This window comes from Pteropus vampyrus, unplaced genomic scaffold (genome assembly GCF_000151845.1).
Source record: "Pteropus vampyrus isolate Shadow unplaced genomic scaffold, Pvam_2.0 Scaffold58, whole genome shotgun sequence".
In the NCBI taxonomy this organism is placed as follows: Eukaryota; Metazoa; Chordata; class Mammalia; order Chiroptera; family Pteropodidae; genus Pteropus; species Pteropus vampyrus.
The window spans coordinates 3925487-3950658 of NW_011888839.1; the positions used below are offsets into that span (position 1 = coordinate 3925487).

At 32.2% G+C, this 25172-nt stretch overlaps 1 pseudogene; it reads left to right on the top strand.

Annotated features, from left to right (window-relative positions):
- Positions 1-22454: 22454 nt before the first annotated feature.
- On the top strand, positions 22455-22573 carry LOC111740136 (annotated as a pseudogene).
- The last annotated feature ends 2599 nt before the right edge of the window (positions 22574-25172 follow it).

Here is a 25172-nt window from a genome sequence, read left to right on the forward strand (position 1 = left end):
GGGTATGACGACGTTCCAATAAAACTTTATAAAAGCAGGTAGAAGGCCTGATTTGTCCAGTGCACCATTGTTTTCCAACCTTTGGAAGAGAATATAGAAAAGAAAAATAGTTACTTTACCATGAACCCTGTAGAACACTACCTTATCCAGACGATGAAGGTTAATGTCAACAGTGAAAAGGCATGTAGATACTAGGTGCTCCCTGGAAGGATGCCATGAGACGGGCACTTTACCTTCGTGGTGTTCATTCCACAAAAATGAAACTTATGCCTAATGATTAATAATGATAGACTCTCAGATAAATTCAAATTGAGGCATATTCTGTAAAATGTCAACTGAGTTTGTGTTTTGCCCATGTATAAATGAATGTGCTAAAGAAACCTTTGGGATTTTCCAAGTCTTAACCTGTAGTAAACATTAAGCAATATAAAATATTAAGATAGTAGTATAAGATAAATGCTTTGATTAAGGAAATGGTTGAAGTGAAAACATTCATTTCCATTAACTCCATTTTTAATATCTCTACCAGGCTGAAACTCTAGTCAGATTATTTATAGAGACTGATGATAAAATATCAGGGCTTAAACAAGATAGTTTCCCAGGTCCTCAACCATGTCTGATATGGTAAAGACTATGCAGGAATTGGGACAAGCCAAAGATAATTGGTAGCAGATAATGCACTGGGCTACTGCTTTCTTTTCTGTTTTTACTTTGTAGTTTAGTCAGATAATACTTGCTTTTTAAGGAATAGTATTTGATATGTAACATTTTTCCACAAAGATATTGAATTAGCCTGCACACTCTCTATAGTGCAGTGAGATTTGGACTTGAATACCTTCAAAAATAAGTTTATGTACTACAAAGCAATCATAATTCCTCAGAGGAAGAATCACAAGATTTAAAAACTTAATAACCCATAACACCACTAGAGAGTGGCTCATCCATCCAGCTAAATTCCAGGTCCACCCAGTTTCTGAAATGTTTGCCAACTAGATGGACAGGAGTACCTAGGATTATCCCTTGAACCGTGAGAAATAAATTATTTCTTACTTACAGTGCCTAAACAGGAAGCCCAGAGACTGGTGAGATTGTTTGGGTTTGGACAAAATCACATTGCTCACTTAGGAATACGGTTGGCCTTTATTCATAAAGTCACCAGAAAGAGATGTAAATTCGAATGGGACCTTGAGCAGAAACAGCCATTAAATTCTTTATAAATGTTTGTAGCCCAAGAATTCCCATTGGGATCTCATGACCTGACTTTTCAGATGATTTTAAAATGTCTGCAACTAGAAAGCACAACATGAGCTTTTGGCAGAAATTGAATAATGTTACTCAGCACAGACCACTGGGATTTTAGATTCAAAAGCTGCCTGATGCAGCTGTTCATTATAGCCCTTTGAAAGATAACTGCTAGCTTTTTATTGAACATTTGTAGAAAATGCCCCCATTATGGAAGTATACAAAGTAATCCGGAGACAGGTGATACCTAGAGTGTTTTGGGTAATATAAGAGAAACAGTCACGTACAAAGGGAGCTGCTCAGCAGAGCTCACTGATAAAATGAAAATGTCATATTCACAATCATGAAACATAAAGAAGATCAGGATGAATTTACCACATACATGAACAAATTGCCTGAAGGGTCATGACAGAGCCTTCTGAGGATTTGCCTACTCATTGCTCGATTGCTTAATCCTGTGATTATTTCTTACCCAAGACAAAACAAGATACTTGACTCTCTGATGGGAGTTTCCAGACGGAGGCTTCCTTACGTTTTGAAAATGGCTTTGATATATCCTGCACTTCATAAAACTGGTAGAGGAAAGCAAAGTCAAATTTGCACAATGGGTGGAGCTGTAGACTCTTTATCTGGAAATGGAGGAGGTAATAGGTTTATACTCTCAGAGCAGTGTTTCAATATTTACCTAATCTTGACTCTGAGCCAACAGCATTGTGGAAAGGAAGAATGGTCAGCTAAATAGTCACAGGATAACTAGACAATTTTAAAAAATTCCTATATGTGCTACTCTTGTGGAAATTAGAGGAAGGCAGATTGTACTGAAATCTTAAAGGTGGACTTGTGAGGGAGGCTGCTAAGAATGGCAGTGAATTTCATTTAAGCTTTGTTATTAGATAACAGAAGCAACAGAGAAAATTCAATTAAAATTTTGAAATAGTAAATTGCTTATCATCTTGGCCTACCTGGATATATTTCATTTGATGAAGCACATCACTGCATATTTTTACTTATCACTTTACTATTTTACTGTCATGAATGTACAAAAAGTAGACATGAAACCATATTATACGGACATATCACATTCTTTATCATTCTAAGAAGTATCATTTAATTCTAGAATGGATAATTAAGATATATGTTGCTTAAATAAGAGGTGAAAAAAGTTTGAGGGTGCTGGGTAACTTGATTAAAATTAAAAATTGTATCCACACTAAATAAGAGAGGAGACGAGTGTTTTGGGAGCTCCAGTAAAAAAGTTTTTTGGGTGAGAAAGTTGAGTGAGGTAGTGAGGGACACTATAGTACATTACTTTACTTATTTTCTACCTCACAAATTTATTCTCTTTTCTTTTCTGATCCAGTTTCTCAGAAACTGTGGTTGCAATTAAAGATCTGAGTAGAGTTAGCTATCAATATACAAAGCATATTTATAACAAAATATTTGACAGTGTATATTCATTCATAAAGGAACTTTACCGTGGGTTGTAAAATCACCCCATGTAAATGTATGAGAGGTGTTCATGCAGCCCCATTACCAAGTGGTAAGAGAAAGTTCTATATCTTTATCTGCCAAATCCTATTATGTCTTCCTGGAAACTGATGCTACTACATGTATTCATGTATAAACAGTAGAGACTAATAAAATCAAACCAATAAAAACAAACAAATGAAAATAAACACCAGTTATGGGAGTTAGGGGCCTATGGTTTAAACCATGATAAAAGCAAAAATAGAAGAAATCATGGCAAAAGGAAAGGGCTTTCACTCACAGATAGGCACACATATTCTCAAGAGTACATCTCAAAGCAATATAATCATACTCTTAGTTATCTCTCTCAGATCTGGAACTAACAGATGGCTAATGCTGGTAGAGTCACCTCAAAGAGAAGGGAGATTGGGCTTATTCTTATCTGTAGTTAGGCATAAAGATTCCACCTGGGCAATCTGGAGGGAAGATGAGCTGTGGCACCTCCACATTCAGTTGGCCAATATTTGGTCAGCTCAAACTACCATGTGACTTATATTTGACATTTTTCACTATTTTTTTTTTTTTCAGATATCCTAAGAGAAATAGTACCACTGCATTGCATAGGTAGGAGGTTGCTTTGCAGCTGAGTGTGTTTGTTCACTGTAGCTGTGAATCATGATTACAAACTTCTGAGAAGGATACCTGAGTGTAATGGGAAGCTGACCTCTGCTGCACTTGCCCAGTATGTCAGAGCTTGATTTACTACAAATATAAATATATAAAATGTAAGTGTGGAAGGAATATCTGTAAGAAAAGCTATTATAGAATTTGCATGACCCTGAAGAGAGTGGCCTAAGGAATGGTGGTCACATAACCTTATTAACTCTCATTTGAAACTTCTGAGGGGCCGCTTATGGGAAGTGTCACACCCAGACTGAGTTCTACTTGAGGCTAGAGTATCCCCCAACTGACTGTTACATGGAGTGCGCTTTACTATCCATAGTGCCAAAATTTTAGACCTAGTCTCAGATTACTATGTCAAGCAAAAATTATATTTTTGGGAAAAATTATTATAATTAAAAGATGCTTAAACAGAAACATTCACTGATGCAGAAGTAATTTTATATTAAGGAAACAAATATTTATCTAGTGCCTACTATGTGCCTGTCACTGTACTAGAAATGGAGGTGACAAAGCTATTGCAGTGGAAGCTCTCATGCCCCTCCCATATCCCCATGGCAATCACCAAGCCTGTGACATTCATTATCTCTTTTCCAAGACATTGAGCACAGTTGGAAGTCAGCTTGGAAGAGTACTAAAATCATATAAGAGGACTGAATATGTCACCGAGCTGATTTAACACTACAACTGTCAACAATGCCTGCAGAGTGCTGCAAGCTCACCCAGGAGGGAGGACCGAATATTTGATCACTCAAGAATTTTAAGTAGTTTCTGAGCTGATTTACAGCTGAAGTGAGAATGCTCAATCTTTATCTCTAAGGATGCCTGGATACCTGGTTTTTGACTCAGGGCCACGATAACTGGAGAGGGATATATGATGTGGTTTTAAAGTCTGAAACTAATGGTAGATACCCAAAGTTAGCTTCTTTACTGATGACTTGCATCTGGGCCGGTGGTTTGAAAATCCTTTCTTGGTTACTTAAAGACCCACTGAGAGCTTTTTCTGGGTATTCTCTCCAAGTCAAGATTCCTACAACAAATCTTGACAGTTTAAGCCAGAGACTATGCAGTCTAGGAGTGCAAAGTTTGGATCCACATGGTGCTTGCACTGTGGAATGTTTCTAGGACATCTGATGCTTGACTGCACTCTGTCTTTCACTGCACTGTATTTGTCACCTTTAAATACAAGCTTTTTTATAAGTGTACCCTGTGGTCTGGAGAGACCCTTTTTAAATATCTAAACTTGGAAAAGAATACAAACGTTGCTATAAATCAGTGCTAGAAACCTAAGATATCAGTGCACAAATGTATTAGATGGATGCCACTGTGTGGCCTCATTCTTGTTCTTTAATGATGTGGACACCATGAATAAAATGAGAATATGTCCTTCTTGTGGGAGGGCACAAATTATCAACACACTTTCTATGAGAGTAAAAAGGGATATTAAATAATGATATTTGGAAGCTAGTGACACTAAAAACCTGTACTATGATATCTAGGGTATAATTATGTTTATAAAACAAATGGGATAAAACAGTTACTGAATAATACCTTGTAGTTACATCCCATGTCACTGAAGTGGTTGATAATTAGGGTAGAGATCTTTCTGTTGGAAAGTAATGAAAATGATACTGTAATTTAACTAATACGTGGTATGTTAAAATTAATTTAATTGATGGGGCTATAGGTATAACAAGAGGCTGTACATTTATTAGTAGAATTAAGTACAAATAAAATATATGTAGTCAGTGTCTCCCAGGATTAGAAAGGATTTCAGGGGGCTGATTTGAAGCTCCCAGCTGATTTGATAAATATGGAAAATAATAGGCCAGGAGAAAAGAGTGGCATTGGTCTTAGAAAAACTAAACACACAATTGCATTTCCTAATCAATACATCTGTAAAAGTTCAAATAACTATTGATAATGGAAGAAAAGAATAATAGAATAATTCAGTGGTTAAGAGAACAACAAAAGATCTATAGGAGAGAGACATGATTGCAATTAATATGATACATAGAGGTAATTACCACTCTGTGAGATGACAAAAATCTAGGCTATCATCAAGGGCTTTGCATAAAATATCATAGAATACCTTATAAGGTAAATTATGAAAAGATACCTGAGAGAAATGCTGAAGGAGATATTGATTGGGGTCAGATGGGCGGAAAGGGCCTGTAACTCACCACTTCACTGCTTTTTGTTTGGAGGTGGCTGGAAGGATGAATGACCTGAACAAGCTATTCCTGTTAACCTATCAATAACTCTAACAAGATCATTTTCCAAGTATGTTACCACTATTTAATAACAGAACATTCAAGCAATTCCTGTCTGTAAAACATATGTAACATGATATATCTAGTCTGTCTTGATTGCTTATTAAAAACAAAAACACAAACAAAATACTTGGACTTTATGGATTTATGTGGCAGGGCTAATTGGATAGTCATATAGACAGTGTAATTAGTGAATATCAAATAGAGTCAAATGAAATGGCCTCATTTATGTCAGTGTTTTATCATACATTGTTCAGATCTCTCCTGTTAATTTGAAACGAAAAGAGTCCCAGTATAGGAAAAATATAAATTTTTGGAAACTGCATCCAGCAGGTTCTTGATCCTTTGGGAAACGATATATCTGGGCCGTATCATTTTAATCTTTTAGAAAAGTTGGTACTTGGTAAGATATATAATTTATATTGGGTCTGCTTTGACAATTCAACCATTAGGGTTAATATAAAATTGATATATAAAAAGCACCCCTTAACAATCCGACTCAAGAAAAAATTAAAAAATATATATATAAATATATACAACTCAGAAGCATGGTATTAGGAAAGTTAATTGGTAACTTAAAATATCCTCACCAACATATGCAAACACACAAAAAAAGACAAATTTCTTTTTCAGGCATGTTTTAAGAAAATTTCAAGGAAGAGCTTACAGATATCACATGAAAAGCTAAAGTATTCAAAATAAGAAATCTTCTCCAATAAGCATAATAAAAATAAAATTATAAAACAATTTCAATTAAAGTAAAATAAAAACCCCATCAATATATTACCAAATATATTACCAAACTCATTCAGTCGATTTTATTCACATACAAACATATATACACACCATGCATTATTGGTCAATAAAGTGCTACAGTGAAATGAAAAGGTTTACATTAGAAGATTCATTAATACAAAGCAACATGTTAAAGATAAAGGAGAAAATTATATGATCACATAAATAAATACATCACAGGTCTTAAAGATCTTTAATGCATTTAATATACATTTCATGAAAATAACAAAAACTTAGAGATGGAAGTGCATCTGTAAAAACAAAACAAAACAAAAGTAAAGAAAAAAAAGGGTGGGAGGGGAACACAGACAACAAATAGTTGTAAATGATTAAAAACTTTACTGCTATGATTAGGAATGAGTCAAAGATACCCACAATTGCCACTTCTCCATAAATTGTACAGGTATTCCTAATTAATACAGTAAAGTAAGAAAAAAATAAAAGTTATAAGGATAAGAAATAAAGAAACAAGACTGCTAAGACTGCTATAGCTAAAAAGATTGTATATTCGAAATAATCTACAGAATAACTATTAGCATTTCTAAAAACAGAATATTTTAGCAAATTCAAAAACACTTCAATAGCATCCAAATATAAGATCTCTTAGAATAAATCTAGAAGAATGCTGCAAAATTTGACTGACATAAACACAATAAATGTTTAGTAGTGAAATAATTATAAATTATATGCATAATTCATATAAACATGATTTATACATAATCAATATACATGGATATAATTAATTTAAATAAATATATAAATTATAATTATATCATGGAAGTAATTTAATTAAAAGTTGCATTACATTTTGGAGGAAAACATGATGATAATACTCAGGAAGAATTCTGATGCCCAAACACTGTCACAGCAACTTTGCCACTATTGGTTCTTTTCTAGAGAAATCATTGTACATGCAAAAAATTTGTAATAAAGTGTGTTCTCTGAAGCAATATCATTAAAAATTAAACATGGTATAAAAACCTATTCTTCAGTAATATAATGAACCCATAATTTATCTATAAGATGGGATACCATATAACAAAGTAAATTATAAGTATGAATGTATTTATATGTGTTAATCTTAGAAATATAATTTTATAAAAATTATTACACAATGTAATACATTTGATGCAAGTTTTTTAATATGTAAAGACATGCTAAATTATAGTATATTTTTTAATTGCATAAAACATATATACTAATATTGCAAGTAACCAGAATTTGGATTTACACCAATTTCAGATAATGATTACCTCTTGGGAGTGTGAGGGAAATGAAAAGTAGAACAGGTGAATGGCAGGATTTTAGTAATATTTGTATTATTTAATTTATTAAAGATACTGAGAGAAAAAGATAACGCAAATATAGCTCAATAATTTATTTTAGTAAAGAATGGATTTTGTATCTGTCATATTATGATTTTTAATTTTCTGAATTAAATTATAATAAAAAGAGAAGAAATCTCTGAACTTATGGCTGTCATGAAAAACATCTTAAGTTTGTTTTTAAGGAGAAATAAATTGAAATTACTGATATATTTGTTAACCTGTGATTGAGAATTTTCTTTTACTGGAATTTTATGATGTTTTTTCTTCCTTTTGAAAATAAATTATTTTTAGCTCAGAATAACTTACAACTCCTCAACATAAAAGATAAAAACTCATATATGTATAGTGCATATATCTATACTTATGATGAATAGAGCTAAAGATAATGAACCCTCCATTGTTGTTTCTGAATCTTATGATGGAACAGTAGTGGAACTGAGTGATTGAAACCAAATGTTTAAAGAAATGATTGCAATTTTTTTTTTTTATTAAGTTACTTTTATAAACATTTACTGCCATTGAGCCATGGGAAGGGCTAGAAGGAATTTAAAAAAAAATAAACCTAGTCACAAATTCTTAATGTTAGCTTATAGTATATTTTTGACAAATCCATCATTTTTATATATTAAGTAAGTGTTTTTTCTTGAGCAGAAACACACAGCAAAGAAAGTAGATACTAATAAATTACCAAATAGCAGCCATATCAGCAATGTCTCTCTTTTTACTGCTCAGATTTCTTCCAGCTCTTCGAGATCCTACCCTTCCTGTAACTTTGTTGTGTACTGCATCCTTTAATGCCCCATGCTACTCCAATAGCATTTCCTTCATATACTTATTTAATTATAATTTTTATTCCTGGTGACTAGTTTCTATATTTCTCTTACCATAAGAATCTGTTTATTGGTCTATTGATAAATTCTACATGTTTAAAATATTATTTAGCACAAGGTGTGGCAAAAATATTTGTTGAATGAAAGAATTGAATAAATATGGGTAGAATATTATTAGCACAATAAATGCATTAATGAAACAAATGGTATAGTTATAGATATAGATATTCATGCGCCCACCAAATATAATATCTTCTAGAGGTAAGTAGTTGCTGTCATAAAAAAATTTATAAGAAATGAAAAATGCAAGCACTGTACACTAGAATGACGACTTCAAGTAGCACTGATAATTTAAAGTGTGAGAATAAAACTTTCATTTCAAAATTCATCAAAATATAATATAATATGCAAGATCCTTCTTGGTCTTGACAAGATAATGCTTTACTCTGTGTAGCTGAGTGCTGAAAACTAAGCTTAGAAATTTAATCTGTGTGATACTGAATAATCAACATTAGATGAATGCATAACTTTGCCGTGTCTTTTATGTGACAGTAAATGTATTGGTAAAAAAAGAATGTGTATCCAATAATTAGAGTAAGCATATGTGGAAAAATGGAAGAGACTGAAAAAATACTGTCTGAAACCACCAATATCTTTGAAACATTTCACTATGTGCCTTAGTTCTTAGTTTCCTAAGAAAGCTTTTGCTTTTTAAAAGAAGAAATAAAAAAAAAAAAATGTTCTTTTGCCCTACACATTACTGTTTTAAATTGTTAATCAGAATGCAAACTCAACCTAGCCAGAAAGTATAATATGAAATTAATATAAAGAAGAAGAGGATTATATTCAAATAGAATAGCAAAGATTTACTAATTTATATAAATGGAAATTTGGGGAATAATTGTGGAAATGGATTTTAAAGTTCTTGGCTAAGGATAATGAAACATAATTTTAGCTTGAATGAAACATATATTAATCAGAACCAAATTCTGGCCCTGGATAATTATAATGAGAGGCCAGAAAGCCTGCGGAACGATACAGAGAACAAATAATTGCCCTTTAGTGATGCATTCTATTTATTCACTCACTCATTTATCCTTCTACAAAGTCCTAAAGATTCACTTTTACTCAGGCCATGGAATATTAGGGTCTTGTAATAACAATAACAACAACAACAACAAACACCTCTATATGATTTCTCTAGATTTGGAATGCTCATTGGAATATCTGCAAATGAAATGGCCTTTTTGATATCAACAAGGATAAGGAAAACTCAAGTCACAAGACTATATCATCATATGCAAACTAGGAATGTTTGTTAAAATAGGCATCAATTCTACAGTCATGCTACCCTCAACGCCTGGTTGGTACTTGAATGGGAGACCACCTAGGAAGACCAGGTGCTATAGGAGTAAAAAAAAAAAAAAAAGCCGACAAGTTCCTTGCAATCTGTGAGGTCAACCAAGGATTGCCTCGCCAAACAAACAAACAAACAAACAAATAAATAAAATAGACATCAAGGTGGCATAGAAATAAGCTCTATTGTAATGGTTGAATACAGTCCTGCTTGTTTGCTTAGTAGACAAGTGAATCACCTATGTATAATGTTAAAATGTAGATTCGGATTGGATAGATTTGGGGTAGGATCTGATATTCAGCATTTGTATAGTTCCCAGGTTATGCCCATCTGCTTAACCATGGAATTACAGATTTGAGCATCTTACCTGAAGTCTCATTTTAAATCAACCTGATTTAAGTATCTCACTTAAAATCTGTGTGAAGAATTAGATAATAAATTTCCAAGAAATAATCTTTCTAGGCAACAACATCAAAGCCTTGCTTGATTTATATAATAAAAAAGTTAACTACCCATCAGGCCCAATGAGCAAACTCTGGCATTATTCTCCAGGCCAATGCTAACATGTGCAGTTTTATATTCAGTGGTCCCGATTTTATGCAATTTCTAGAACTAATCAGCTTATAGAAAGATGGCATCTTAAATAAAAGGAAGGCAGAGTCCCTGTTATAATTCCCCAAGTTCATAGCATACATTCTCCTCGTCTTACTTATTGATATCCATGGTCATTTAGTGTGGAAAGGGAAATCTCCAACTTTTTAGAGACTACTAAATCCTTGTTTATGTGAAATTGAATCTCTACGGACCCAGAAGAATCACAGTCCAGTATTCAGAGTAGGGACCAGAAATGTAGGTGATTAATGTATTTTTATCTGAATTGACTTCATAGTAGGTCCACTGGGTCCCAGAACTCATCATGCAGTTATTTCCCTAGTTCCTGAATCTAAGATTAGATTTGGTATCCTCAGCAACTGGAACAATTCCCGCAATGCCTTTCTAACCTATGAAGTAAGAATTATCTGTAGGAAAACCCAACAGATGGCCATTTCTTTTCCCTTTTCCTTGCCAGATAGTGGATCAAAAGCAAGGCTGAATCCCTGTAGAAATGGCAGAGAACAGAGCCACCATCAAGGATTTTAAATAAAGCTCCTAGTTGATATTGTACAAAAAAATGCTTGAGGGTCTTATAAAATGATAAATTATTATTCTAAGTCTAATTGCATGGTGAATCTAATTGAAGCTGCTATTTTAGATGTGGCACGCTTGCCAGAAGAAAATTAAATAAGATTTGGCACTCACTATGTGTAGCAACAGGTATGAAAAGCAGCTTTTTTCCAAGCTGATAAAACTAGGAACAGTAGCATTACTTTACCATTTTCACTCAAATGTAGTCCAACCTCTGCTTTTTTGCTTGAAACTAATATAAGAATTTTGGTTATGCTGTCACAAAAAAATCTAGATACTATGAAGTAGCAAGAACTCTAAATGTCTTGTTAAAATCCATATATATATCTGATGGTGGGAGATATAGTCCACAAAAATACACAGTTTGTAATACTACTAAGGGACTTGAGAGTCCAAGTATCTAGCAATAAAATATTGCTTACAAAATGAAAGAAAAGTTGCTCTACTTTTAGCACTTTACCACTAAGAATGAGAAATAGCCCTTGGTGGGCCATACAGCTTTCATTCTACAAGTATATATTACTTCCAACCAGTTGATGCACATTCACAGCACATATGCACACAAATAAGTGAAAGTCTAAAATCTGATATATAATAAAGGCTGTAAATAATATGTAGATACCAGAAAGAAGTGGACCATCATGATGTTAATATCCACTCACTACTGGTACTGAAAGACTATAGAAAAGGAAAATCCCCCACAAAATCAGCCCTAAAGGCAATGAATCTAGCCTTCAGATTCACCTAGGAAGAACACTAGATTGGGGTTAGCACCACTACTGATTCTTAGTCAGTTTTAATACTCTGTAATCAGTATTAGGCAAGGACTATTAAGAAACAAAATTGGAGGATGCTTAAAAAAGGAGATTTGGAGAATTACCTCTCTAATTAGCCCCAATCCAGAGGATATTGTTTCTTATGTGGATGTCATGGAAGTCGTCTATGGCAGAAAGACTTAATAACCAGAATGCCATAATGACCAATGTCAATCATCCATTTTCCAAGAAAGTCCAATGATTATTTTTGGTCTTGTATACAAAGCCATAAATGTGTTAAGAATAGAGAGCATGCCTGAGTTCAACAATATGAAGTTCCCTTTCTGAATCCAACCTGGCGCCTCCACTTCTGAGTGCTCAACTTGCCTGTGAAAACATCTTTGCATAAACTTCCAATATGTTCCTCACCAGAAAAACACCAACTAGTTATGTGTTGGTGTAATATTTATTATGGAATCTTTTAGACAGAAATCGTTCAGTAGCAATTCACAGTTACATATGCACAAAACAGAACTTACTAGCTCATGATATTGAAAATTTCATGGATAAACCTAATTTCAAGTATATCTGTTTCCAGGTACTCATGCAAGGTCATCAGATATTTATATATTTTCACCTCATATTTCTTTAAGATTTTATTCTCGGCTTCTCCTCTTCAGGTAGAGCTAAAGATGGTCAGTGTCAGCGTACACAGTAATTAAAGTTGAAGATCACTGGAATGGACTAATATTCTTCCTACTGTGGCATTGACTTATATGGCTATATTTTCTTGTTTGTATCTTGTCTCTACCTCTGTGGAGGAGAGACTCTTTCAAGACATCATTGCTGCCTGACCCTCAAGCTACACCTGAACTAGAAAGGAGGAGATTGCTTCACATACCCTGCCACTCTTGGAAAATGTATTGTCATGCTCATGGTCATTCTGACATAAATCATGTCTCCTGCTACCTATTGGTTCCCAGAACAGGTCCTGACCTGGTCAAGCACGTAAAATAATTTCCAATTCCTGGTAGCATTCACATACTAGTTCTCATGACTATTCCCGCTTTTTATTCTACGTAATTCTTTGGTACCTGTCAAGTGGTGGGAGAAATCCACTTCTTCTTGCAGTTGCCCAGGACATACTACTATGTAAGTTTCTCTTAATAAATTCTATTGATTGCAAGACTAGAGTTGCCAGCTTCTTTCTTTGGTTTTTCCCTGCCCTCTACTTATGAAGGTAAATTTTCAGTTTTAGGACATTGTCCCTGGATCTGCGGCCTGTACTAACAACCCCTCACTAAAACTATCCAGGGAAATGTAAGTTTTTGATGAGCAAGCCTGAGAGGATCCATCAACATAACAGTAAGTGTAAAATTAACTGATTGGTAAGCCTGACAAAACCACTGAAATTGGGTAGGGGCAATCCTAAAATAAAAAGTGATGAGTTAAAAGATGAAATTACAATAAACATCAGAAATAGAGGAAGCAGTAATTTGTCCATACTGATACAAAAACTTACTCTCTATTTAGATTTGCATTCTCAACCTGCTCTTTCTCAACAATGACTTCAGGCTTACTACAAGTCTTAGGTAATGTCCTCATATTTTCTATAACATTGCTTTTGAGTTAGAAACCCAGTTAAATAAAAATAATTAAAATAAGAAGTCAATAAAGAAGACATGGATCTCATTAGTGACTATTTCATCCAAAGAAGTTGGCCTTATAGAATAGGAATTGCCCATTTGGATATGATTCTTTGCAAGTTTAGAATGCAGTCCTGAAGGATGTTTATATGTCAAACCAATGATCAATGTATTATATTTTCTCCTGTCAGCTAAAATGTATAGCCTGGGAAAATAAGAGATAGTTGCAGTTGGTGCCAATAGTGATTGCACCTAATGACCACTCAATATTTTGTTTCCTCTTTTCATTTGATCTCAGATAATTTAAATAATGAATCAGTAAACTGTATCTCCAGGGCTAATTCAGTCTTCTGACTTCTTTGTAAATAAAGTTTTATAGGCACACCCACACCCATTTATTTACATATTGGCTGTTTTTGCCCAACCCTACAGAGTTAAATAGTTATGATGGAGACCACATAGCCTGCAATGTTTACCATATTTATTACCTGGTTATTTACAAAAAAGTTTGCCAAATCTGATTTAAATATTTAAATAGTCAAAGGTATGAGTGTACCCTATGAACTGTTATTTATTCCATTAAGTTGGAATCTAGGAAAACTGCAAAGACATTCTGGGCATAAGCAAAAAGGGGTAATATTATTTTCTGTAGTAACTACCTGAATGTCAAGGGGACTCAAGATTGTAGGTACACACTGAAGACCAGAAAATGTATTGCGGAAATCTAGGGAAACTCAGATGGATATTAACAAAGACCAGTAGTAAAGTTTAATTTATGGCAACTGCAATTAATTCTTTAGAGGGAAACTTCTGAAGTCTCAGATATCTACAAATCATAGAAAGAGAATATTCACCTGATATAATACACCAGTGATCGGAGTAGAACACCAAAATGAAATGAGTATGGAATAATGATGAAGAAGTCATAAATCACAGCTACATGCTGTTTTCTCAACAGGATGGAAAATTATGTCTCTACCTCTATGTTCTATCATCAATGTTCCATTTAACAAAAATACAAACAAAAAAAAATTTTTCTATTCCCTAACTTTATAGTAGTATGTATCATTAGTAGTAATAGTTAAACTTACTATTTATTTCAAAGTGACAGAATATGGATCCGAGGCCATAATATAACCAAGGGAAAGATGCATGAGTACTGCTCCGGAAGACTGGTCCTAAGACACTGCCTGTGGACACAGTGGGACCACAGTTTTCATTTGTGTCCTGTTGAGGAAAGTGTTAGGTATTTTTTATTTTTATCTGGAAGTTGTATTATGTTTAAGTTTGAAACTGTTGGAATTCAGTCAGTGAAAACAAGGTAGATGTCTGTGAATTATGCAGCCAGGGGGTAGATTCTGATAGCAATCAGATTTCCTTGCAAACCTCTGTCTTCTTCCCTTCTGATAATCATCTTATTTTTGTGGAACTATTTCTTCCCTGTACACACTACCCTGTCTCCCTACTCACCTTCAATGTCCCACTCCCCCAACACATAGATGCTTATTCTCTATTAAGAGGAATTAGACTTTTTTAAGATAACACAATGTAAAGAAAAACAAAGGTCAAAATCATTTAGTAGTGTGACCTAGAATATAGTTCACACATTCTTATTGCTAAGATCCATAAAGCTAGACTGCTCTTTTCCTTAAATCAGAATTTGTTGCCCAGATTTGCCTTCAAATTTGTGAACTTTATACTTTTTTAATTTGGAAATTAGCACAATTTAATTTCTGTTACTTATAACCCTGACTGAGCCAGAAAAATGTGTGTACAAATGAGACAATGTCCTTGTCTTCAAAGAGATTACATTCTGATTGTGGAACAAGTGTTTAATAAATTGTTCTATCAAGTTATCTAAAGCCTAGTGACTTGGGCAGAGGGCACCTATTTATTCATTCACTATTTAGTTAAGAATCTCTATTTGCTAACATTATGTTAGGCTTCCAGACAGTGAGATTGGCACTAGAAATAAAATAAGAATAAATAAAAAAAATAAATATTTCCTTTATCTTTTTAATGCCTATAACATAAAATTAGATGCAATTTAACAATAACAATAAAATGTGATAAATGCTATGAATATGTAAGACTGTTATTGAGGTACAGAAAGTGGCATATAAGTCAGCAAGAAGGGTGAAGAAAGGTTTCCTAGGAAAGATATTATAATCTGATTTTCAAATGATGCATGAAGTTTAGCTAAGGAGAAAAGTAAGAAGCATGACAGTCCAAGACAAAAGAAGTTTACTATGAAAGAACTTCATTAAGTTAGAGAATAAAACGCAGGTTGGAATAAATTAAGCATACTATTATTACTCTTAAAAAACAAATTCATGTTTCAAAGTCTTTTGAAATTGATGACTAAAAATTCATTTACTCAACTGCATTTCATGAATTCTAAATTTATTTTTTTATTACAATGTTATACTTTAATATAATATATTCCTTGTATTTTACAAGTAAGAACACATCTAAATTAATTTGAATACACATATCACTTTATCAAGTCATGAGGTAAATAATCATTAATTGTATCCAGTTGTGTTAACTGTGTAGAGAAAGTTCAACGTGAATGTTATAGGTTAATTGGTAGCATAAATTATATTGTAAATGAATGTTTCATCCCTTATTCTTTCTTTTAGAAGCAAACTTTTATCACTTTGGTTGCTTACTTATAACTTTGAGTATTTTTTGTTGAATAATTACCTGCTACATTTTATGTTTTATTCAATATATCTGACAAGATTCTGGAAGAGATTTTTATATCTTTTCTTTAATTATTTATGTGAGATTTTATTCTTTATGCATTGTATTTCTTTGAACATTAATAAAATGAAGGCCTTTTTGTATTGGAACTATTTATACAAAATAAATTGTCCTTAAATACAGTTTTATCAAGTCATTTAAAAAATCATAGATGTTTGATATTTTTGTTTTTCAGGGGGAAGTTTCTAATTTCTGATGAAATTAGAAATTTCAAATTTCCAAATCAATATGAGTTTCCATAGTAAGCTCTATTAAAAGCTAATGAGTTGTCTGTTCATCTAATGATTTCAATCTATGGATTCAATCATCACAGGAAATATGATTAGTTTTGTTCTATGCTAAGAAGCAAAGGTGATAAAGAAAAATCTATAAGTATTTTAAGATTCAATTCTTCACCTATTTAGTGAATTATTTCTGAATGTCTATTTTTAGCTTTATAATTTAAAACCTGCTATTAGCAATTGTAAACTAAAATGAATCAACACATTCAACAAAAATGAGGAGCTCCTTGATGTGATCTACCTGCTTACTTGGCTTATAGAGTTAAAAAATACTATCCTAGTTTCTATAAGTTATCTTTGGAAAACTAAGATTTGTTTAACTGAGTCAGAATCTCTTTTTTTTTCTAAAATTTAGTGCCTAGATAAACCAGTAGATTGAACTATTTACTATTTACTTACTTTTGATGATTAGGGCTGAGTTTCATTTCTCTTATGGCTTGGATTATTATAATTTAGATCAAGTTGAATGAAAAGGAAACAACTGTCTCATAATCTTCATCTGTTGGAAGACAAGTGCCTAAAGGAAGAAATAAATGCGGAGCAGCAAATATTTCTTAAACGTGTTTCCTGGGGTAGCAGTTCTTAAAATATGGTTTGGAGGTCTTTGGATTTCTATGAGATTTTTCAGAGGCTCCTCAAGGTCACAACTCTTTTCAAAATAATCTTAAAATGCTATTTGCCTTTTTCACTTTTATTCTCTTGTGAGTGTAGAGTTGAGTTTTCCAGGAGCTACAGATTTATGAATTCACAATACTATAGATGAAATGCAGAAACAGAAATTCCAGATATGTTCTATTTCAATAGAAATTAATGAAATTTGCAAAAACACAAAACAATGTAATTTTTCTTACAATTATTTTTCTAGAAAATATTGCCACTTTTTATTTAAAATGTTATTTTGGTTAACATGTAATAGGTATATTATTATTTCAAATAAATTAGTAAAATAATAATTTGAAAGGCCTTAGTTTAACTTTCTAAATCTGTAATTATCAATAGATATAACACAAAAAAACCAAAAGCTATTTGCCTCTTTAATAGTTTTATATGTGTAAAGGGGTCTAAAAAAACACATAGAGAAAAAATTTCTGCCAAGAAAACGTTGGCAAGTAAGAGATACCATCTTGAGTGTGAGAACAGACACAACTATGTCAGAATAACCTATCAGAAACTCAAGATTCTCCAGTTTAAATTGCTTCAATAAACTATCCACCTCAAATTTCTTATCCTGCAAAATTTTCATGTGTTATATTCACAAAGACCTTCTTCTCTCCCCTACACTTCATATGTTTATATTATCATTACACTTTTTCTATTATTGGTTTATTTTTTTTATTTTTTTTCTTCAAGTCTCTCCTTTATCTTCCACTAAGAATATTATTCCTATGAAAATGGAGGGAATGTAAGTTTAGGATAAGATAAACTAAAGTAGAAAATTTTACAGCATCCATATTATGTTTATGGCTGTTTTAAGAATTCAGTATTTCTTCTAGTCACTATGTATTTGAAATATCCTGATCTGTATTGTTCATCATTACATTTTGCTTTAGCTTTACATGTTTATACACTGTAAAAAGGTCATGCATATTATGATTTTCTAGCTAGGAGTTAGAGTGTGGGATGATCATGTTAATGAAATAAATAATTTTAGATGTATTCTTAGAGAATAAAGTAACCTAAGTGGCACATGCAATTATTCATCCATAAATTGAACTCTAAATATTTAGAGAAGACAATTTGCTAATGGGATAATAAAGATTTCAACATGACTTTTGATGGTATCAACATAAAGATAATATCTATAAAGCTCTTGAAATTTTTTAAGAGTACTCACTGTAGCAGTTCACTGTGCAACCTGTACTATCACATGCAATAGCCTTGACTTCCTACATTATTGCTAGGTATAGTGAGAAGTAACCTCTCATTATATGTGTGCATGTATATATACATATGTATATATAATTACATATATAATTATATATAATTTATAATTAAATTTATATATTTATTTGTATATAATTATGTATAATTTATATATAATAATTTTATTTAGATATAATAAATAATTAAATTTATAATTATATATAATAAAATAAAATATTATATACATACGTGCATATTGCTTTGTACTGATTTTTGGCAAAGAGTCTAATTTTTCATCTTTCTTAACTCTCCAGTATTGAGAATTTGGCTAGTATTATTTGTTCAGTATTTCAATTGGTATTTCTCCCAAGGAAGTAAAGCAGTCCTGCTATTCCTTGAAAATGGACTATTATTTTTCACAATTGGAGACACTTGTGTCATAGCCATCTTGAAGAATTCATTCAAAGTCTCCCACGGAGCATGTACACAATATAATTTAACTAACACTAAAACTTGAAGCATGTAGCTGGTCCCGTTGAGATTTAAGTCTATGACTGCATTTACTATGATTGTTATGGTGAAATCTAGATCCCCTGAAATAATCTCTTACAAGTTCAAATTGTTCTATTGTTTAAAAATATACACAGGAAGGAAAAACAAAAGGACAAATAAAACCAAAACACCCTCTTCTAGATTGGTTTGAAGCATTAAGTTCTTGATGAACTCATATCACAATAGCATTTGTTAAATAGAACTACATCCTTTCTTGATGGTTAAAACACGATTGAAACTTTTAATAACATAGTTTTAAAAGCACAGTGAACTGTAAGCAGCCTGCTTGAAGATAGTTTTGTTTCCTCTTAGTATTTCCCTTAATGAACTGCATTTGTTTATTTATTTAAAACCTTACCACATCATGAGATAACTGACTGAATACCTAAAGGAATTAAATTCAGTTTAGATATTCCTTAACATTTCAGGCTATGGGACACATTGAATTGGAAAAAGTAAAAGGTTATTTGAATTTGCATCTGTTTCACAAATAATTCTTTGTAAAAAGGCATGATGAGGGATGAGATTCTGAAGATGACAGTTATTAGCAAACATTTTGCTCATTGTTTCAGATAGAATGAACAATTGTTCATGTTAGGAGGGGCTCTGTTGCATACGACAGAGAGACCAGATTTTCTTTGTATCCATTTGTATGGTGATGGAGGTATAGGTGATAATCCTTAGCTTATTTTACAAGCTATAATTACTTCACAGAGCAATGCAACAAGACAAAAATAAATTCTATTTTAGCAACTAAGGGTGAATTTTTTGAGAATACAAGAATGTAATTTATAATTTGACCTTGGAAATATTCGGGTACAACTGTATATTTGAGAATACAAGAATGTAATTTATAATTCGACCTTGGAAATATTCAGGTACAACTTTTTGCTTTGTTGCTTACTAATAATTTATTTTATGGAGATCAATTTTCTCATCTTTGAAGGTTATAAAGAATAAAATCTACATTTTATGGTTTCTAAGAATAACACACACAGAATATATATATGGAGAGAGAGACAGAGAGAGAAATGAAGGGAGAGAAGAAAATTGAAAGGGAAAAGGAGATAGGAGGAGGGAGAGAAAAATTTACATAGCAGCATAGTAGCAGTAATGATATTATAATTATTTTTATTATTAACTATTCCACTAAAATTCTGCATTGCAATTGTCATTATAATAAATTTGATGAAGCAATAAATGGGAGTAACTATATGAAATTATCTACTAGTATTCCTAATATATACTATATCGTTGAATTAATGGGTATATCTTAATTTTATTTCCATTTATTTTATGCTTTACTTTTATTAAATAGTGTATATAAAAGAATATAATTGTAATAATTAAGAATAGAATTTATACCATCATATCACAGCCAGATTAAAAACTTGAATATTTCGATACCTGTGAAGACCCTTGACTACTATTTTGTATCTCTTCTTTCTCCTATCCAATGGTAACCATCATCCTGAATGTTATCATTTTCTTCCTTTCCTTTGTGGTCTTGCATGTATTTAAACTTTATGGAAATGAAATTATACTATGTACATTCTTTGACTTCTTTAAATAATCCGCATTGTTCTTTGATGGTCTATCCAAATGTATGGTTTACACATGTGATGCATGTAGTTATATTTCATTAATTTTTACTATAGTGTAATATTTCATCATAAACCAAATTTGTCAGTCATCATTTCTTATAATAAGTTGATTCTAGTTTATTGTTTGTTTGTTTGTTTGATGTGTCATGATATACTCTTCCTGGTGGGCTTATGGCTATCTTTTTCATATACCCAGAAGTGAAATGGCTGTTGAGGATATTTACCCATTCAATTTCAATGAATAATGCCAAATTATTATTTAATTGGTACCAAATAAGTAGTAGCAATTTACAGACCTACCACTGATAAATATACATATTTTTTTTCTTGTTCTATATCTTTATTAATGTTTAGGATTATAAGATATTTTGTTTTCATATTTGTTTGAGTATAAAATATCTCAGTGCAATATATGTATGACATCTTATTGAATTGTACTCTTGAAAGCTATATAATTTTATTAACCAATGTCATCTCAATAAATTCAATAAAAAATTTAGTATAAAAATATCTCATTAATGTTTAATATGTATTTTCTTAAAATAAATTAAGTATATTTTTGTGTATTGTTAATTCATTCTTTTTTCGTCTTGCATAAAATGTGTATTTTTGTCTTTTTTGTTTTCTTAATTAATTGTTGATGTTTAGGAGTTTTCATCTTCATAGTTGTTGCTGTCTCTATTCTGCTAGGGACATGCTTATTTTTTTAAAATCATTTGAGCAATTGATTATGTGAATATAGGGTTTCCATATTTAGAAGTTACATTTTCCTGTTTCTTTTTAGTAATCATTTATAGAACTTCTCCTCACTCAGATGAAGTAAAAGTTCTGGTTCCCTGGCCATTTTGTTGCTCACTCAATATGTGATATTAAGAGAGGATATTCAAGATTGTGCCTTCCGACTAGTACAAATAGAAAGCAAATATGTATGTTTTCAGCCTTGCTGCCCCAGTGCTTTGCTTCAGAACCTGCAGCGGCTCCTTTTTCCTGGACGAGTAGTTTTAAATGTACTGTGTTAAGGTATTGAACTTTGTTTGTAGTTTCTATTAGAGATTAGAGGTGGAAAATGGTGAAAAATTGTGTAATATTTTTCAATTCACTATCCTGTGTGTGTGTGTGTGTGTGTGTGTGTGTGTGTGTGTGTAACTGAGAGGAACTACTGAGGACCTGAATTACACACTGTATAAATTGTCACAAGCATTTTGAAATTGAAACTATATTTAAAATATTATTATTAATAATGAAATAGAATTGGTGATAGGGAACTACTGGACTATACTCACAAGTTATTTTGGTCATTAAGTGCTTATTAGAAGTAAATGTAGATTCAATAGCAAAACACTATATTATCATTATAAAATTTAAAATAGCATATATGAAGCATTGTTGTAAACTTACTTTTCATTTTTTATTCAGAAAAATTTCAAACTATATCAAAGTTTAAAGAGTAATGCAATGATCAGATCTATGTTCTTCACCTAGCATTAACTTTATCCATTGTTAATATCTTGTCAAACCTCCTCTCCAGGATGGATTTGGGAATGCAGTTCTATATATACACATATTTGAAATCCACTGTATTCTCCTTTTCCTACTTATATTGCAGGGGAAGACTATACATTGATTTATTTGTTCTTAAAGTTTATTTATTCTTAATATAAATTGGAATTTGTATTATGTGTTTATTATTACCCTTTAGGAACTTGGTTGAAATGCTTTCTCTCTTCCTCACTCACGTCCTCACTCTGTTTTATTTTTATATCCAAATTCTTCCTATTATTCAAATAATTTACTTTAGCTTTCAAGGATTTTCAAACTACAACAAAACAGTCTATGGTCATGCCACCCTGAACATGCCCGATCTTATCTGATCTAGGAAGCTAAACAGGGTAGGGCCTGGTTAGTACCTAGATGGGAGACCACCTAGGAAGACCAGGTGCTGTAGGCGTAAAAAATAAGGGATTACAAACTGACAAAATCCTTGCAATCTGTGAGGTCAACCAACGGTTGCCTCGCCTAAAAAAAAAAAAAAACTACAACAAAATTGTCCCTCTCAGGTTCTCTTACACTATTCCAGTTATTTCTCTGATTCTCTCCTGTCATTTACAGCCAAATTTTTCATTTTCTCAGTTCTCTTTTACTTCTCATTGTGAAATGTTTCAAAGATATTGGTGGTTTCAGGCAGTATTTTTTCAGTCTCTTCTATTTTTCCACATCTGTTTACTCTAATTATTGGATACACGTTCTTTTTTTACCAATACATTTACTGTCACATAAAAGACATGGCAAGTCATGCTAATTCCCCAGTAACTTCTATTATACATAAAATTTTTCTCTTTATTTCTCATCAATACTCAATACTTTTAATGACAGTATAACAGTTAAAATATTTTTTCATTTTTTTTAATATTCTGTGAAACAATTCTCTTTTAATGTACTGTATAACTTTTGGCTAATAACTTCTGGATCTCCTTTGGTTTTTTATTATTCTACTCCAGCTTTTAAATATTCAGTTAATTGTGGTTTTATACTAGATTCCTTTTTCGTCCCATGCCATACATTTTTTAGGAGATGACATTGCCTAAAACTCTGAAATTACTCACCGTTATTATCCAGGATGAAATTCACCTTCTCCGGTCTCTCTGAATATCTCAAAAGCATTTTATTCTTTCTGCATTCTAAACCAATCTTATTACCATATCCTATTCACCCCCAAGTTTATTTTTTCCAGTGTTCTCTGTTAAGTGAGTGCGCACTATCACATTATTTATCAAGCCAGAAACATCAAAGGTATTCATAATACTATTCATTTTTTTAACAACATTATGCAACCCTTCACCAAATCTTATGATATTTACATCCTCGATGTCTCTCAAATTCATATGGTTTCCATTTGTATACCCCACTATTCTATACCAAGTGATCACAATCTCTTCTGTGGACTTTCATACTGCTGTCTTGACTGATCTCCTCATATGCAGTCTTGTATTCTAATTTATTCTCTACTTGCTCTCAAAATTATTTTTTGTTATCTCAATTGGATTAAGTCATCCTTTCATGAGAAGATTATAATAAATGAAAACTGGCAATTTAACTTTGGCTAAAGATGATATTCTGCCATGACCTCCAGTTCTCTGCATTGTTTGACCTCTAACTTTTTAATCTCATCTCCCATTAGATCACTTTCTCTCAAGTCCAGCCAGATTGATTTTCAGTTTATAGAATTTTCCATATTTGATCATGAAAACCATAGAGGGAAATAACAACATTATATATCTATATTGATTGTATATCAACTCTTCCACAGTAGAAAAAGGTAGAATAAGGTGAATCTTTTTTTCATATTATAAAGGAGAGAGTATATGTAATGCTCAGTATAAATACACATTTCTAAAGTATAATTTACGGATTGAGCAGATGTTAGATGCCAGCCTGCCTACATAACTGATATTCAAGCTATGGTCCTCTAAGTGTGTTAATATAGTGACTAAGAGTCTTATTTAAGCCCTATAAGTAATATATTGTTTCAATCTGTAAGTATCAATTTCCAGAGACTAGTGTGCAAAAAATAGTACTCTATCTCAGTACATTTTGGAGGTTTTATAACGAATGCTTTTATTTTACAGTCTTAATAGTAGGAACAGCAGAGGAAAAAAACTGCATGTGTTTTTTCATAAAGTTAGGAAATGACCCAGATTCAATATTTAATTTCAATGCATATTTTAGGGAATTAATAAATAGCATTACACAATGAATTTATCCACACACATTTAAATCTCCATTCAATAGGCTTGATAGCATGTCTAAATATAAAATTTATTGCCCTTAAAGGAATTAGACTTCTTTCCCTTTTCCTAATTCTCCTTTAGAAGCATGGTAATATATTATAATTTACCTAAAATTTCCATAATATTACCACTAGTCAAAATGTATTTTACTCTTAGTGGAACAACCTGGCAGTGAGTTGCACAGCAAATGGGAAATCTGGAGAGGTCTTCTTATTTCACAGATGGGACAAGGTGTTTATTATGAGCCATCTAAGGATTATTATGGAAACAACTTTTTTAACTCTTACCGTCCTTCGGAAGATCAGGCCGTTGGGAAAGAAGAGTTTTGTAATATATGTTTTGTTTCAGCAAGGAAGAAACAAAACAATAATTGACACCACAGACATATTTATTCCTCTAAGCTGTTTCATAATCTTCAATCATAAACTGTACTCATATTAGCTTGAAATAACACAACATGATCATCCAAAATGCAGCCTTGGAAATCAGTCTGTGATAAGTGATTCCTGTCACAACACAACTCTGCTTCACTAGATGTGCTTAGAGTAGATGACAGCAAAATGCCCAACAGCTACCGGGTGCTGAACTGACATGAGATGACACTGGGGTGGCAGGCAGAATAAATTCTTTTAAGGGTATGCCAAAATGAACCATGCCTTCAGACAGGTGAAAAAAAGCTAGGAAATAATAAAAGATCAACTTACAACTGAGGTAGTTCTTAAAAATCATAGAAGTCAGAAAGTATTACTAGACTAAATG